Source organism: Suricata suricatta, chromosome 15 (genome assembly GCF_006229205.1).
Source record: "Suricata suricatta isolate VVHF042 chromosome 15, meerkat_22Aug2017_6uvM2_HiC, whole genome shotgun sequence".
NCBI classification, from domain to species: Eukaryota; Metazoa; Chordata; class Mammalia; order Carnivora; family Herpestidae; genus Suricata; species Suricata suricatta.
In genome coordinates, this window is record NC_043714.1 from 15,922,968 (window position 1) to 15,939,183 (window position 16,216).

At 44.3% G+C, this 16,216-nt stretch overlaps 1 long non-coding RNA gene across 1 annotated transcript; it reads left to right on the top strand.

Annotated features, from left to right (window-relative positions):
- The first annotated feature begins 2,693 nt into the window (after positions 1-2,693).
- LOC115279249 lies at positions 2,694-6,372 on the top strand. The gene is made up of 3 exons (XR_003903306.1): positions 2,694-2,895; positions 4,125-4,263; positions 6,174-6,372. It is a non-coding gene; the product is annotated as an uncharacterized LOC115279249 (long non-coding RNA).
- The last annotated feature ends 9,844 nt before the right edge of the window (positions 6,373-16,216 follow it).

Sequence of the window (16,216 nt, forward strand, 5' to 3'; positions counted from 1 at the left end):
CAAGAGTATGAGGCTCCCTCATTGAGAGAAGGCTTTCACCAAGGGAAAGAATTATAAATCTGGACCTCATTGCTCCTTTACCTAAATGAAAAGGATTGTGAGAAAGAATCCAGAATGTTCTTTCCATCCTAAGGCAGTGTCTGGTTTTGATATTACAGGCCCTGCCCAACAGTTAACACCAGAGCCATTTCTGATGGGGCCTGGCCTGGCCATGACTAGTCCTCTCTGCTTCACCCTTCTCCCTGATCCTGTCCTCTCAGTCCCCACCACAAAGCCCAGGCTAGGGGCAGGGGAAGCCCGAGAGTGGCCAGCCCAGCCTGCTGGCCTCTGTCTCCCCTGAGGTAAGAGAAGAAGAGCCTTTCTCCTTTGTGCCCACCTCACGTTCAGCCCCACTGGAGACTGCCCCTGTGACTCACGTTGCAGCCACTTGCAGGATGCCCAGGCCAGCTGCAGACTGTTGTCCAGGATGACGGAGTCCGGAGCCTTCCTGGGCCAGAGGCAACAGGGTTTCCAGGACATTTAGGGTAATAAAATCGCCTGTGTTAGGACCAAGTCCAGTCAAATATTTCAGTTCTCACTTGTGTGCTCTCTGTTGGTCCCCCCACCCCTCCCAATACTTGAGTTGCCTTCAGAGCAGGCAGATGGGCAGTGGGCAGGCAGAGCAGCAGCCGTCAGAGCCCAATTTTAAAAGGAATCATGTGACGTGTTGTCTCTAACTCTAAATTGGCAGAGACCTAAGGACAAGCAAGGAAAAACACATGAAGATAACTTGCCTAAGGATTCTAATCCTTAGGAATTGCATTTAGTTTTTAATATAAGAAATGTCAGCCTCTGTTGAGAGGTTGGTGGTGAATGCATTGCCAAAGTGCACAGGAAGAAAGATTTCATTTTGCAGACAGGCCACATGCCTAGAAAAAAAGTTTTCTGTTTTGGGTTTTTTTGGGGTTTTTTTTTGGTTTGTTTGTTTTTTGGTCACTTTGGACCTGGCATAAGACTCACACCTATTAATATCCTTTGTTGGGAGGGAGCATGTAGTCTGGGGACAGGCATGTGCTATCAAGGGAGTGGCAGCAGAAGAAACCTGACATGGTACTTGTTCACCTACAGGTCCGTGTCAACCTGGTGCCTAGCCCTGAGTTGAGATCTGTGGGAAACCCAAGTAGAGAGACTCATACCACTTCATATCATAAGTCCTTCCCACACTCCCAGCACTCCTGGAGACCTCATAAATCCCGAGTCCTGGGCAGGGCCGTGGGAGCACAGGTTGCTATGAGGCTAAACTCCCCTCCCAGGGGCAAGCAGCCAGGCCTTTGCCTGATAGCCTAAGAAGGGTCTGTGCTTTTCCAGGAAGAATGGGGTGGGGGGGGATCTGGATCCTACCCAACCCCAAATAGTCAGGACTGAGGGGGGTGGTACCTGGAATTCTGGGGAAGTGCTGATCAACATTTCAGACTCCATCCACAGAAGACTAAATTGAGTTTCCTACTCTTTGACAACCCCAGCCACTCTTCAGAGAGAGGCCCTCCTCCAACACAAACCAGCTTTTTGCTCACATCACAATCCACAGAGTTCAGGATTCTAGCAGTCTGGCAATTCCAGGAGTTAATCAGCAGCCCCTGATGAATAAGACACAGCTATTTCTAAAATCAAATGCCACAGCTAATGCTCCAAATGTGATCACATTCTCTGGGTGACAGTCTTCCCATATAGAGCAAGAGGCAAAGCCAACAATGTCTCCTATGTCTGCCCACCCCCACCCCCGTTCATCTTCCCAGTAAGCATCCACACACACACACACACACACACACACACACGCACACACACACCTTTCTCTCTGTTGTTTCCCCACACCCTGCTCTTTGACATCTGAGGTCTGAGCCCGCATGGTTTCCTCTGCCAGCCCACGGTTCCCATCTCCTCTGTTTCACAAAGAACCTCCCACTATGGATACCCCATGCTCTAAACTTCCCCAACTGTCAAAACCTCACCAGCTGTGAGAGCTTGAGAAGTTGTTGAACCTCATGGAGATGGTTTCCTCGGCTCAATCGGCCTGCAAATGTCCTAGAAAAGACTAAACAAGATAATTGCCATTAATCTACAATGGTGCCCACAAGTACCATGGTACATGCGAGGAAATACCAAAGTGCTTCCCCACTAGCTGGCAATGGCCAATGCCCAGAGCTCCCCACTTGCCCTGGTTGCCCAGCCCCCTCCTGGGATTCTTGCAGATCTTCCCCATGGATTGGCAGCTGGGGTGAGGCCTAGCACTAGGTGAGGAAGGCTCCAAGACCCACTCCGTGCTATGGCCTCCGTTCGTTTTCGCTAGTTGTCTGCTCAGACTATGCCAGTTGTTAAGATTTTATACTTTCTCCTGGAGACAAATAACCTTAAAAATAAAACTGCCGGTTCTTTTCCTAGCAAAAATGCAATTATTAAGGAATAGCAGAGAACTGCCATCTAAGACCAACAACAACAACAACAACAAAAACCCAAAACTAGGTGAACTCCACAGGCAAGCCTACCAAACATATGGAAAGAATGCTCTTTTATAGAAGGCGGCTGTTATACACAGCAAGCCCATTGGAGTAAACTGGGAGTTTGAAGTATTCTGGCTTCTCATTGGCTGAGTTATGACTGTCCCTCATTGGTTGGGCTGTTGCCGAGGGCGGAAGAAAGCTTTCCTTCCTCAAGCTGTGGTAGTCAAGTGGTATCCACAAGCAAAATCCATCTTTTCCTGTTGCATTTTAATTGATGAGAAATGGGAGACTGTGAGAGCCTCCACTGCTGAACCTCCTGACTCCATTTTAGTGAGGTTTTCCTTAATTTATTTTCACAAGACCATAGGTTTGAATATGCCTTTCTTGTAAGCTGAGGTACAGACTACGTAACTGTAAGGTAAGCTAAGGTCTGGAGTGATAACCCTTTAAACTGTTGTCAATCTTTATGCCTTAGGAGAGTGAAGGAAGGGAGAAAAGGTTTTCTTAGGAACCTGGAGGTAAGGTGAAAGGAGTGGGTAAAGTGCTGAGGAAGGAGTGAGTGTCTAGAAAGGACCCCTCCTGGGGGAACAAAATTCAGACTACTTCCTCTACTTGGTCTACAGTCCTGCTTATCCCCCACCAGCATTTTAAATGCTTTGGGTGCAAAGTGCAGGGCTCCCCAGAAGCAAACCTCGTCTGTCTGTCAAGAGGAAAAGAAATGGTCACCACAGGTGGTCCTGCAGGCTCTCATTTGCGAGTGCCCTATACCATGGACACGTGGATAGGGAGAGTGGTAGGGATGAGCACCAGATTCAAGACAGGAAACCTGGTTCTTAAGACTCAACTCCACACTGACTTGTCATGTGCCTGAGTGTATGTGTATTGTTGATCAAGCTGCCTAAATTCTTTGAGCCTCCACTGTTGCTCATTTGTGAAACATGGATTAAATTACCTGCCAGGTGGACCTCACAGGCTGATGAAAGATCAGAAAAGAGCTGGTGCATAAAAAGGCTTTATAAATTGTGAATTGCTCTTCTAACATATGGTGTTATGCTAATCCACTCCATTCAGAAAGAAACAGAGCTGGGAGTGAGGAGAAGTGACTCAGGAAGCTCGACAGGAATGAGGGCTGAAGAGCTAGTCAGCAACCTAAAATAGAATCATGTTCAGAGCCTCAGGCCAGACTGTGGGGCCAGGCCCACCAGCAGCTGGCAGCCAGGAACTCCAGGCTGGCAGGGGCCCAGGCTACCTGCTCCCTCAGGCCAGGGGCCAGTGGGCCCGTGGGACCAGTGCCTGCAGCCCCAGGTCGCTGTGCCCCTACCAGGTCAGTTCAGGCCAACAGCCATCGACTCACAGGCAGGAAGTGGAGGGCAGTGACAACTCCAGTAACTTCATTATGAATTCAAACGGCTTTTCCTCTCTAGGAGATGTCCCCTCGCTGCCAAATGCTGCCCTGGCCTCTTGCCCATATTCCCTAGCAGCAAAATTAGCCATCAAATGAAACCTACAAAGGACATTGAGCCAGGAGACCACAGGCCCTGCCCACATGCTCCCACTCCAGGAGGGAAGCTGGCCCCTGCCCATCCTGCCCCAACCATGCTCCAGCCCTTTTTTTCCAAGGCAGGTAACAGACACCCATACCTACAGGACTAAAGACTGAAGACCTACTGAGGGATTGGAGTCTGGAGGCAAGCCTGCCTGCTTGGATGTAACTAGGCAGGGATGTTTCACAAACAAACATTGCTCCAAGGCATTCCTGCTGCTGTCTCAGGCCAAGGAAAGCAAGGTAATAACTCAGGAACAGTGACCTCATCAGAAAAGCAGGCTCCCCAGTGTCTCACACAAACCCCACATCCCTAAACAACCCAGGAGACTGTTTGTCATGAAAAGTCCCAGAGAGGCCTACCCTGTGGAATGAGCAGGTGGCCAGGCTGGAAGCAGGCTGGGAGCAGGGAGGGAGCTTTTTTCCCTACTATCTGGAGAAACCACCATTCCAGGGCAGAGCCATAAGGCCTGGAGGCTGGTGGTGGGGGCTAGGGGGTGGGGGTGGGGGTCATGTTCCACCTCAGGGTCCTCCCTCTTGCCACGACATAAAGAAACCAAAACAAAGTCAAAGCTGTTTGTCATCTGGGCTCTCTAGGGCCCTGGCCAGGCTCCGGGCAATTAGCATGCTGCTTTGGGCAGCCTCGAGGAACGGGTTCTGGTGAATCCATTCAGCCTGGCCATCTCACTTCCCCCATCTGTTGCTACTTTGTTCTTCCTCAGGATGTGGTGAGAGGTGGAGACTGGGGGAAGAAGTAGGAAGTGGGGAATAGAAGGAATGTTGGATGCTTTGTCTGTTTATTCTCTACTCCTCCAGCCTGAGGAGAGGAAGGGCAGAAGCCAACCTGGCTTCAGAAACTGGAGGAACTCACGTGCGGTTGCCCAGAGCTGTGTGCCAGGGTCCACCTGAAGTCACAGGCTAAACCTACACATCTCCCTGAGCCCTCCAGCGGGGTGTGGTGGGCTTCCTTACATTAAGATAAATGGAGGTATATTAATCAGAGCAAACACTTACTGGGGGTTTACCATGTGCCAGGCACCGTGCTAAGTGCTTAAAGTACCTCAGCTCCTGCAATGCTGCACACAGTGCCATAATATGATTCTTTCCTTTACTCCCTCCCTTTACAGAGTCTTAGAGAGTTCCCACAGCTGTGCGTGGCAGGCCTGGATATACACCCAGGCAGCCTGACTCCACAGCCCACTACATGTACATGTCCAGTCTGTTCAGTGTTCCAAAGGGCCTTTCTAGGGGCAAATGCCATGTGCCCTGGCACAGGGGCTTGGCACTCAGCACCTGTCAGCTTGCCTCAAAGGGGCACCTGCTCAGAGGATGCAAAATTCACTCAAATATTTCAGTTAAAGCCGGAGGTCTCTTTGGGCATGTTGTATCAAACAACAAGATCAATTATATATGTTATATAAAATATGTAATCTATATGATGGATTATTTTAGATATACAGTAAAATATAAATCATACATATATTCATTCTTCCTCTTGATCTTCCCCTCCTAAATAACTCAGTGCTAACATAGTCTGGCCCCTAGAGCAGGCTAGGCATCTATTCAGGCTGAGGGGGCAGAGCCACAGTGACCCAGAGAAAAGGCAGGCTGGATCCTTTTGAGATAAAAGACACCATTGGGCCAGTTGGAGAAACTCCAGTGGGGTTTGCAGATAGATGGCAGTCATGTATCCATGTGGGTTTCCTGATTGGACGGGTCATTTGGGGTCTTATAGGGTAATGTCTTTGGGGGGGGCTGATGCCAGCGCCTTACCCTTTTAAAATGTTTTTCTTTACTGTTTTTACCTTTTCATTTACTTTCTTTTTTTCCTTCAGCTAAGATAGCAAAAGAGATGAATTGTTGTACATGGGTTACAGTCAGCCAGAAATGAAAATGGAATTAGTCCTGAAAGTCACAGGTCCAGGGCAAAGGACCAAAATGGACTCTCTTAGTATGAGCAAGGTATATCTCTCAAAGGTAGATAGATGTTCTAGATCCATTGAATCAACTTCTAGAAAGTAGGCGTGCAGTCCTACAATTTGTACCAGTGTCCCTGGCCTCTGGCGTTCCTTATTTCTGCTGTGGGTTCCATGGGTGCACAAGCTAACAATTTACTTAGACTTCTGCCTCCTCTTTCTTCTTTTTCACTTCAGCCCACACATTTGCTTCTTCCTCCACTTGGCTCTCGCGGCACAGAGGTGTCCAAGAAGATGTTGCTAAGGCCAAAAGAACCCCTTTTCATTTATTTTTAAAACAAACTAGTAATGTATGCATATACTCTCACTGTGAAAAAACATCAGGCAATACAGAAGTTATTCATTAAAAATAAAAGTATCCTTCCCTCCCTTTCAATTATCAGTGCCTTTTTCAGAAGCTACCACTATTATCAAGGTAATATCTTCATAGACTACAAATAAAAAGGGAGAGAATAAATCTTCAAGTCCTCATCACAAGAAACAAATGAAACTATGTGAAATGATGGATGTTAACTAAGTTTATCAGTGATCATCTTGCAACATATACATGTATCAAATCGTTGTGTTGTATACCTTAAATTAATACCATGGTATATGTCAATTATATCTCAATAAAACTGAAAGATAAACCAAGAAAAAATAATAAAAATGTTTTTAAGTCTCACCACAAAAAAAGAAAAAGAAATAGTTGTGAAACTTTCATTACATTGGTTGTTAAAGCCAAAAAAAGGTTAATAAAATATAGATTGTTTTTGAAAAAAATATATACACAGGCAGTTGACTTTTACTTAGTTCAGAGGAAAAAAGTTATTTGCACTGTGCTTTCAATTTCTCTTTAAGTTTGGGACTCTTTCGAAATATCTTTAAAAATTAATAAGGAAACACACACAAACCAAATATAAGCCCTGAAAGAAAGATTGCTCTTAGGCTGGAGACCCCAGGGCGTACCTCCATGGCCTTCTGCCATTGGAAGCACTAAAGTCAGGGTATTTGGGGAGTCTGGCCACACCCAAGCCAAGCTGTCCGGAAACACCCGGTGCTCTGAGCACCCGCAGGGAGTGAAGGGTTCCTTCCTGGTGGATCTATGTTCCCTGGGACACTTCATGCCCTCCAGCCTCCACTCCGGAGTTCATCGGAAAAGATGACCTAAGGAGCAGGGCCTCCAGGTTCTTCGCTGCCCAGACACTCACAGCCCTGCCTCCACCTGCCACTCCCGCAGCAAAAATGCAAGGTCTCACCACACTTTATCGATTGCAACAATCACTCTAAAGAAGTGGTTTCCTCTCGAAAGCCAGGAACTTTTCTGAAACTAGTTAATAGTGATGGAGAAACATCTTGGGAGGGAGGGAGGTATGAGAAAATGCCAGGTCTAATGGTGATGTCCCCAGCCTGGGACTGTCCAGGCTCCTAGAATGTTGTCCCTATCCAGTTTCTGCACCATGAAGATTGTGCCTACCTGCTCCTCTGGGTTCAGGGCACAGGGCATGGATATTTTCCACACTTCCAATGGTCTGTTTTTGTTGGATAGTCTTTCATTTTAAGGACCAAGAGGAGGGTAGGAATTCTGGGGTTCCTGACCAGAACCACAGCTAATTTTCAGAGGAAGGAAATGCTGCCTAATGTTCCAGCCTGTTACTCAGCAAGCAGGTGAGCTGATTGCGAAAGACAGTTGTCACCCCAGTGTCCAGGCAACAGCAGAAACAGTGTGGAGATGTTCAGGTCAGTGCTGTCTCAAAATTCCTACCTCATGTGTGCTGGGTGGGGGCAGGGCACAGAATAAAACAGGTACGCTTCTTGACGTGAGAACATTTCTCCAGTCTTGGAACACTTGTAGGCCCCTTACTTTGCCTAGAAATGCAGTTAAATAAAAGCCATGGGCCCAATTCCCACCTAAGTCATTTATGTAGGACCTCCAGAATGACAGCCCCTCCCTCACATGAACTTGGATTTGTGACAGGGATTTACAAAGCACAATCTCCTCCACAATTTAATACTGTGTTTTGAAATGCAATCCCTGCCTTCCTATAAGACAATACAAAGCAAAAGTTATCCTAAGGAAACACCAAACTTAGTGGTGCCTATATAGGAATTACTGGGCAAGCAAGAGGAAGAGGAAGTTAGGAAACATGAGCTAGCAGAAATGAGCTCAGGGAATCAGAGGTGAGAATGTGGGAGGGCAGCTGAAAGAAAAGACAAGGAGTGTAACGAAGTCTAGAATCAGAAAGCAGGATGATTTCAGACAGGAGAAACTGACCACTCAGCAAACTGTGCTGGACACTGAGAATACAAAAATGAAAAGACAGTCTTTGCTTGAAAAATGAAACAGTCTAGTGGAAGATAAACCAATTCAAAAACCACATGATCCTAGTCACAGTTGAGAATTTAGAGGCTAAGGAAAAATAAAAGAATGAGAATCTGACTGGGGGAGTCAGGGACATTTAAGCTGGGTATGGAAAGGAAAGGATGATACAAGTTTTGCCAAGAAAGGGAAAGGGACTGAAGACCTTCAAAAGGTAAGTCAGTTACAAAGAACTTGAAGGAAAGAGCAAAGAAACCAGTTCAGGGAGACTTCTCCTACTGTGATGGCAGGTAGCAACCTGGGCAAGATGTCTGGACTTTCGTTAAGAGGTTTAGAGAATGATACTATAGATCAGTCTAAAATCAAAAACATGACGAGCAGGGGAAGAGAGGGAGAATGATCTTGATTATGGGGCACCTGAGTGGCTCAGTCAGGTAAGCATCCGACTTCAGCTCAGGTCGTGGCCTCACAGTTCATGAGTTTGAGCCCCACATGGGGCTCTGTGCTGACTGCTCAGAGCCTGGAGCCTGCTTCAGATTCTGTGTCTCCCTCTCTCTCTCTGCCCACACTCTGTTTCTCTCTCAAAAATAAATAAATGTTAAAAGAATGTTTAAAAAATAAAAAAATAAATAAGAATGGTCTTGATTATACTTTGTATATAATCTGAGACTTTCACCTCAGATTACTTACCTATAAAATAGGGATAATAATATATGTGGTAGGATTCTCAATCATCTAATGTGCTTTGGGGGGAGTGATCACTAAATGATCTTTTTTTTTTAAACAGTAACCCAATAAATACTTGTTGAACTAAAAGTTAACTTCTCTATATCAGTTTACCTAGAGAAAATCAAGACAAATTATCTCTTTCCTGGAAAATAGAATGCCTAAGAAAGTGGGGTTGGTACTATGTCCTCCAAAGGACAGAAGAGCCTGCCTTGCCAACCATGTGAGGGCGCTACATAGAGCCATTGGTGGTGGCCCCACACACATCCCTGGGAAGACAAGGCAGATCACCCATTGCCCTGGAATTGCCAAGATCATTCCTGAATGGAGGGATGGGTGGCTGAGAGGCACGGTGCTTATAGCTGCAGGGATGGAGGCTCTTGCCCAGAGCATGGCGCTCTTTGGCACCCCGGCCCGGGGGGAAAAAATAAAAATAGGAGCCCATGGCTGGTTGTGCCTCTTAGAAGAAACTCTGGGCAAAAGACATGGAGCCAAACTTCAGGGGAATGATGCTGTGATGGGCTGAATTGTGTCTCCCCAAAAAGTCACATATTCATGTCCCAACTCCCAGCACCTTAGATGTGACCTTATTTAGGGATAGGGTCTTGACAGAGGTAATCAATTAAATGAGATCATTAGGGTGGACCCTTCTTCAATACATGTCCTTGTAAGAAAGGAAATTGGGACACATTTGAAGGGAACAGAGTGTAAAGAGATGTAGAGGGAAGACCACCATCTACAAGCCAAAAAGCGGGGCCTGGAACAGAGCCTTCCCTCACATCGTTCAGAAAGAATCAACCCTACTGGTACTTTTATTCCAGACTTCTAGCCTCCAGACTGTGAGACAATCAGTTTCATCGCTGAAGCCACCCAGCCTGTGCTACTTTCTATGGCCGGCCCAGCAAACTAACACAAGTGCCGATTGCTCTCTTCTCCTCTGTGCCCCTTTCAGGTGTTGCTCAAATTTCAATGATGCATAGATAGATTTTTTTTAAGGGAAGAGGGGGACATTCTCTTGCTCCACACCTATCCCATGACAATTCAAATTATTTTGTAATTATCTCTAAAGTAGTAAAAACAAGGGCTCCTGGGTGGTTCAGTTGGTTAAGCGTCTGACTTCAGCTCAGGTTGTGATCTCTCGGTAGGTGAGTTCGAGCCCCGTATTGGGCTCTGTGCTGACAGCTCAGAGCCTGGAGCCTGCTTCGGATTCTGTGTCTCCCTCTCTCTGTCTGCCCCTCTTCCTCCTCTCTCTCTCTCAAATGAAAAATAAAAATAAAATAAATAAATACATAAAAATAAAATAGTGAAAATAGTTACAAACATAAAATCAGATATACATTTATATTTGTTGCTCTTGTAGAATTCAAAAATCAAAACCAAATGTTCTTTGCATTAAGATTATTAATTGAAATAAAGTCACAGAATTTAAAAATTTCTATGGCAATCCTGGTGAAGTCACTTTAAGGAAAACTACCCTTAACAGACATCGATGAAATATTCACAGGAATCATAGAATCAGATGGACACCTGGATGGATCATGCACTAAAGCTGGTATATCTCGAAGGAAAGAATTTCTCTGTTCCCCTGTAAAGAATCTTCTAGACGTTAAGAAACTGGTAGCTTCCCACAGCTCAGGGCCTGTAGTCAAATGTTGAAGCCCTGAGCAAACAGGAGGCTGTGGAGAAGATATTTGGGGTGGAGACAGGCAGGCTCCTCGTGTGTACCTGTCTCACTCCATAGTCACCGTGTCTGCTTTGTAGCAGATTCACAGGCTAAGCTTAGCAGAATAGTTAGATAGATAAGTAAGTTTTAAAGTGCCCCAAGTGTTAGGGGCTGAATTGTGTTCCCCTAAATTCATATGTTGAAATTCCAACGCCCAGTACTTCAGAATGTAACCGTATTTGGAAACAGGGTCTTCACATAAGTGATAAAGGTTAAATGAGATCATAAGGCTAGGACCCTCATCCAACAGAACTTATGTCCTTATAAAAAGAGAGAGAGAGACACCAGCAATGCACAAGCACAGAGGAAAGACAATGTGGGGACAAATGAGAAGACAGCCACCTGCAACCCAAGAGAGGCCTCCGGAGAAACCAAACCTGTTGGCAACTTGATGTCAAACTTCTATCCTCCAGAACTGTGAGAAAACAAATTTCTGCTATTTAAGCCACCCAGTCTGTGGCGTTTTTGTTATGGCAGCCCCAGCAAATTAATGCCCCCACCCCCGCCCCTGCATGCCTCATGGGTGATCCCTTTCCAAGCCAGTATTCCCCAGCACACTGTTAGTTCATGATGTGGGTGGGTGTCTGACCACCCTGCGGAGAGCATCATTCTGGCTGCTTTGGCAGTTGTGGAAATCAGGGCTGGATAGTTGTGGACATGTCTTATCTCCCCCACCAATCTGTAATTCCTGAGAAGCCAGGACTGTGTCTCACTCTGCTGTGACCAAGAGCACACTGGGGCGCCTGGTTCAGGTCATGATCTCACAGTTCGAGAGTTCAAGCCCCATGTCAGGCTCTGTGCTGACAGCTCAGAGCCTGGAGCCTGTTTCAGATTCTGAGTCTACATTTCTCTCTGCCCCTCCTTTGTTTGTGTGCTCTCACTCAATCTCTCTCTCGCTCAAAAATAAATGAACATTAAAAAAAAAGAGCACATGGGGGTCTCCTATTCAGTATGTGCTGGATATATGAATGAAAAACAGAAACAGAATGAGATCTAACTTCATATTTAGAAATAAAGAATATACACCAAAACATTCATAGAAATGACCTTTGAAAATGGGATTATGGATGATTTAACTTTTATTACTTTCACATCAGTGTTTTCTTTATCCCCCACAATAAATGCATATTATTATAATAAGATAAAATAGGGAGTATTTTATTTTGCTTTGTTTGTGGTGTTTGAGTATCAGAGCTGTTGCTCACTGAGACTCTGACAACAGAATGTAAGCTCATTCCCTTGCTGAATGCACCAAGAAGCAAAGAGGGACCCTAGAGAAGACCTGAGCCACAGGGACTTTTCCCTCAGTCCCCCTGAGACCAGGAGATTTCACTTAGAATAAAATCCCCAAATTATCTGCCTGCCCTAAGTCCTGCCATGTGAAGAGAAGATCCAATATCTACGACAGGCTGAGAGAGATCAGGCAATTTGACACCACAGCCTGGGTGGTGCCTGTCCTGGAGGCCCAGACAAGCTTTCTAGACAGTCATGTTGGGTGGTCCAGGGAGACTGTCATAGCCCGGAGGCCGGGTCCGGCTTGGGCGCCCCGTCAGCTTCCATCCCAAGCTGGGACGGCACTTGCGGTGCTAGCTCGCCGGGTCTAGGCACTCGTCCCTGGCTTTGAGCGGGTCCTTCTCCTGAGGGAGAGAGAGAAACAGGGGGCAGGAGAGGGAGACGCAGAGAGTAAAGACAGAACTCACGGTTTTCGATCAGGCAAAAGAAAGAGGGAGCTTTATTCAGAAAACTGTCTTTTATAAAGGTTTCAAGGCGGGAAAACAAAGCAGCTGACCAAGGTCAGTTACCAGGTAAACAGAGTCAAATGAATATCAAAAGAAACGCCCAGCTTTGCCTCAGCAATGCTGGGAAGGGGGGAGTTAGCACTGAATAATCCAAAATACGGTTTTGATCTTTTGTGCACCTTGGCCACTCCAGTCTGGCCCAGCATGACAGACACCAAAGTTATTTTGACCAGGAAATGGCAGTCTCCAGCCTCTAGATGCAAATCTTGTTTGCTGGTTCACTCTCCAGAGAGTGATAATCCTTGCCTGAGGCAGACAGAAAACTTGGCAGCCCAGACAGGAAACAAAGCCTGTGTCCATTCGTGGAGCTTCATAAGGCCTTGGTCACCCTGTCTCAAAACGTGTCAAAGGTTTGCACAGACCACAGCTCACTCTTAGGTAATGTAAATGGTCCAGAGACCCTCCAGCCAAAATGATCTCTGACTTTGTCCAGCAAGAAGCCTTCAAATCCCCACCACCAGTGCCCACCCATAGTCAGGCAGTATCTACAAAAGGATCCAAGGGTAACAGTTTGTTAATCCATTAGCACATTAGCGCTCAGCAAAGAGTCCCAAGGGATTGAGATGAAGGCATTACATGTTGTGATACAAGGAAGAAGTTGAATAGTGTCTATCACAGTTCTTCCCAAACATGAGCAAACATGAGATCCCTTTTAAAGGAAAAAAATCACTTTTTATCCCCAATACTGACTCAATCTAGTGTTATTCTAAGGCCACATAAATATGTGCAAACGTATAATTAGGTAGGAAAATAGGCTTTAAAATATGGAAATGTATGTTGAATGTGGAAAACGTAAATACTAATAAAATCCAAATTACTCCATATTTTAATGTGACAAACTGAACTGCTTTGCTGAAGCTAATTCACCACATGCAACAGCAATGCAGTGCTGGCCACAGCAGCAAAGTTATCATACTGGAGAGACTGGGGCTCCTTCCACCTTCTACTTGAGTCACCATCACTCCTGTATTGTCCAGCCCTGATCTAATCTCTTGGCTCCAACACAGCATTTACATATTCCATCTTCCTCCATTCTTTTTCTATTAGATGATTAAAGATATTCTTGCCTACTTGACATCAACGCCATTATAACATCATCAGCAAAAGCCTGACACTGAGAAGGGATGGTTGTAACTTTAGTAACAAGACAATTACCCAGATCACCAAGGAAGTGTTCGATGATCACAAATGAAAGCACATATTTGAAAATGCTCACGAAGCCTCTGTTTGATCCCCAGTTCAAGAAACTTTTATTCATAAGGTGTGCTACTATCCAGAGAAAATAAACACAGGTGGAGAACAAAGTTGGAGGGAACTTTAAAAAGAAAACAGCAAAAGACTATGATTAGGTGCCTTTAAAAAAATTCAAAAAAGAGCAGAAGGAACTAAAATAAATTGGGGGATATAAATGGAGAGAAAAACCCAGAAAGAAGTTATCTCATTTGATTCTTTAAGATAATGATGGTTTTTGGTTTGGTTTTGGCAAGGGCTGCCTCTGGATTTCTCCTAATCATCTGTTATAAAGTAGTAGTTAGAACATGTGGTTGAATCAGACACCTCTGAGACAAGATTTCAGTTCCATAATTTCCTACATAAACTCAGGAAGTAGCTTGGCTTCTCTAAAACTCAGCTTCTTTCTCTAAAAATAGGAATAATAATTTCACCTTCCTCAAAAGATTATCTTGAGGCTTAAATGAAATAATCCTTGTTTTTTAAAAATAAATCACTAATAGAGCCCCTCGGTGGCTGAGTCAGTTGGGTATGCAACTCTTGGTTTCAGCTTAGGTCATAATCTCATGCTTTGTGGGTTCGCGGCCACACTGGGCTCTGTGCTGACAGCATGGGGCCTGCTTGGGATTCTCTCTCTCTCACTGTCTCTGCCCCTCCTCAATTCATGCTCTCGCTCTTTGTCTCTCAAAATAAATAAACTGAAAAAAATTTTTTGATCTTATATTTTAAAGTATTTTTCTTAATAAATACCGACTCATAAAATAAATTTTTATAAAACATGTTGAGGCTATTTATTAAAATTTATGTCAATGAACAGCTACTATCAAACATTATCTAAAAGATCTATCTAAATTTGTACTATTTTCCAATGATCAGCTTCTCACCTATCAATTCACTGGACCAGATCTCCTGAAAACCACATTTTAGAACTGTATGAAATTTTATCTGAAAATTACTTCACTTTGTTAAATACATTTTAAATATTCAGCAGGAGGGAAAGATAAAACTTCTACATGGTTTAAAGAATTGGTAATTGCTGAGTTACTTAAGCAATTGCAAGTGATTTGATGCTAAGCAACTCATATAGAAAAGAGAGATGCCAAAATTAGCAGAAACTTGATTTTCAAGGAAATAATTTTTGGTTAGGAAAAAAGTCGTTGGAACCAAGTCAAGAGATAGAGATGTGTCCTCCTCCAGAAGAGGAAATATGAAGTAGTACTACATCTAGGGAAAGAGAATTTAAGGGCTTCCTTGAGATGAGCACATTAGTTTTATCAAGAGTAGCATTAAGTGGTTGGAGGAAGCTACCCTCCAAGTGCAATCCTGAACCAGGAAGGCTATGAGTGATTGTCAAGGAGAGCAACACAAAGACTACAGTCCATGTCACTTAGTGAAGAGGTCATGGGGGTCCAATGGCCCAGGACTTACAGGCAATGACAAAAATCACAGCTGGCTAACCATCTGATTTATCTCCCAGCCTACACACTTTTGAAAGTAAAAGGGAACTTAAAAATAAATTAAAATTATATACATTTCAAAATATATATTTATATGGACAAATTGAATTTATTATATGAGTAGACCGATATAACTGCAGTTATATTCTGCAGTAAAATTCTTTCTTTAAAATAGATAGCCAATGACCATGTATATTAAAGCAAACTAAGAAAAAAAATGTATTCATATGGATTATCCAAAGACTAAAAATAAAATCATTCTCAGTACATATTTGGGTAAGCAGTTACTTAGTATAAGTTTTATTTGATGAAGTTGCCTGAAATTTTCTGCAAAGTTGAATTTTATGATTAACAAATTTTAAATTGTGTACATCTTCAATTGATTTCTTTATGAATAACAATATTATTAGTTGGGAAAAAACTCTCTACTGGTGCTAAATAGCTGGTAATCTGAGAACAAATTCTGCTAAATAGAAAGATTCATGGTTCTAATTTTCTCTACATTGAAATGTATAATTTCTATGTTGAAATGAATAATTCAAACAAATATTTTCATGAGTATTATCATTTTTTCTAAGGTAAAAGTACATTTCTTTCACAAATATTGCAAAATTATAGGCCCTCTAGCTATCAATCTATTCCACTTCAATTTTTTTTAATGTTTTATTTATTTTTGAGAGAGAGAGAGAGAGCATGAGCAGGGGAGGGTCAGAGAGAGAGGGAGACACAGAATCCAAAGACAGGCTCCAGGCTCTGAGCTAGCTGTCAACACAGAGCCTGATGCGAGGCTCAAACCCACAAACCCAGGAACCGTGAGATCATGACCTGAGCTGAAGTCAGACACTTAACCAACTGAGCCACCCAGGTGCCCCATTCCACTCCACTTCAGAATCTAAATTCATTCAATTAAAAGTAGGTGGGGGGGCGCCTGGGTGGCTCAGTCGGTTAAGCCTCCGACTTCGGCTCAGGTCAGATCTCACGTTCGT